This window comes from Drosophila mojavensis, unplaced genomic scaffold (assembly GCF_018153725.1).
Source record: "Drosophila mojavensis isolate 15081-1352.22 unplaced genomic scaffold, ASM1815372v1 contig_36, whole genome shotgun sequence".
In the NCBI taxonomy this organism is placed as follows: Eukaryota; Metazoa; Arthropoda; class Insecta; order Diptera; family Drosophilidae; genus Drosophila; species Drosophila mojavensis.
The window spans coordinates 21,501,969-21,504,097 of NW_025318858.1; the positions used below are offsets into that span (position 1 = coordinate 21,501,969).

A 2,129-nucleotide genomic window follows, 5' to 3' on the forward strand; every position below is an offset into this window, starting at 1 on the left:
TCATTCAATACGAGTCTGCATGAAATATAAAACATTGAACTAAACTTTGCAGAAAATCCCTTTAAGGTATTCGCAATCTGCCATACGAAGCCAGTTACGCCTGATGCACTTGCTCGATTGACTGAGTTACTTGGAAAGGACTGAAAGCCTAATAAAATTATTTTTCGTCGATTGACAGCATTTGCGAGTTTACTTTTTGGCAGATGCCAACAGCATTTCCGAAACTCTCTCAGCGCAAATTAAATTTTTGGCAAACAGTGTAGCTGGAGGGAGATAGAGAGGGACAGAGGGAGACAGAGAGAGACTGTAATGGTCGCAAGCCAAACAAAAAAAATAAGGGTAAATAAAAATAACGAAAGAAATAGTTCAAAAAGTACGCGCGCTTGCAAAAGCTTTGAAAAGGTACAGCGAACCTTTTTCAGTGCTTGCAGCGCTGCATTGAGAGCTTTCGGTGGGTGCCGAAAAGTTGTCGCGCACGCGCAACAGCTGATCTTGTCGCGCTGTGCGAATTCTGCAGCGACAAATATTAGTGCAGCCAACTTTAGGGGCAATAAAACCTGTAAGCTTTTATCTACCCAAAGCTATATAAGCCGAAAAAGTGCAAAATTGAGCCCTTTTTCTAGAACTCCACGTTGCGACTTTACACTAAATCCATATATATATATGTATATAATATATATACATATATGGTGAGGAACTCGTGCGCTGCAATAATTAATAAAGGTACGAAGATTGGCATATTGTGGCATATTAGCTAAATAAAGCAACTTTTTTCTCTAGCGCAGCAACAAATTTTTCTTGACGCCCGTGTCAAATTTGGGCACGGCAATATAGAAAAGCCTGCCCTAGACACGGGCTCTGTTTTAATTTTTTTGGCCCATCAAGATCGATCGCAGCAACTTTATCGAAAGGCTGGAGGAACTTCAACAGCAGGCGGGGGAAACACAAACGTGAATCGTGGCTCATAAATTGCATAGTGACAATTAAACCTATAAAACTTTTAACCCCAAAAACTCTAAGCCGCGAAAATCTAAAAGTGGAAAAAAAAAAAACTACACACAGTCAAGAACAAAAACTCTAGTTCTACCATAATCAACTAAACGAAAAAAAAAAAAAGAACAAAAACCACACTTCAATTACATATGTGACGTACACTGTAAAAATTTTGCTACTAGCAACTAAAATAGTTCACCAAATTAAAAGAAGAAAAATGTAAAATTAAAACCCACGACTTAAAACTAGCATGAAAATAGAAAAAATAATACGATGACGTAAAAAAAAAAAAAAAAAAAAAAAAAAAAAACATCAATAACATAATAATGAAATAATAAACTTTATCATATATATGCATATATATATATATATATAGATACATATATGCACATATAAAAGTAGAACAATATCAAAAAAAAAAAAAAAAAAAAAAAAACATGAAGTAAAAGAAATAATAAAAGAAATTATATATAAATGTAGAACAAAAAAAAAAAATAAATAAATAAAAGAAAAAATTATTTTTGTTTAAAAAAAAAAAAATAAATAAATAAAAAATCGAAAAAGTAAGAAAGAAAAAATAATAATAATTTGAATAGATATAAATATAAAAAGAAGTATAAAAATGTAAAGGTAAAAAAAAAAAAAAAAAACAACAAAAACTGTGTGTTTGTCCGCCCCTATATTCTTTTTGTAACCTCAACGCCACGCTACAGCTACCACGAGGAAAGGCCTTTCATCGCTGGAGTGAAAAAATCTAAAGATCATGTAAGTGCTGGAAGATACCCTGTACTCCCACTCCCCCCAACCCCAAACCATTATATATTTTTTTACATGAATTAATATATACAAAAAAAAAAAAAAAAAAACAAGTAATAATATAATGTTTGGAAATAATTGCATGCAAGAATGAAGCAAAGCATATTTTTTTTTTTAAATTAAAATAATTTGTTTTGCAACCACATTTTTAAATAAAATTATTAAGACCATTTTTCTTTATATTTATATCTATTTGTTTGCCAAGTGAATTAAACTAAATGATTTCACCTAAATTATGAAAAAAAAGAGGTAAAATAAACAGAGAAATAAATAAATAAATAAATAAAGTAGATAAATAAACCAAATTTAATAAGTTAAAT

At 30.7% G+C, this 2,129-nt stretch overlaps 1 long non-coding RNA gene across 1 annotated transcript; it reads left to right on the plus strand.

Moving 5' to 3' along the window:
• The first annotated feature begins 310 nt into the window (after positions 1-310).
• On the plus strand, positions 311-1,211 carry LOC122757255. Its single transcript, XR_006357219.1, has 2 exons — positions 311-723; positions 781-1,211. It is a non-coding gene; the product is annotated as an uncharacterized LOC122757255 (long non-coding RNA).
• Positions 1,212-2,129: the final 918 nt, after the last annotated feature.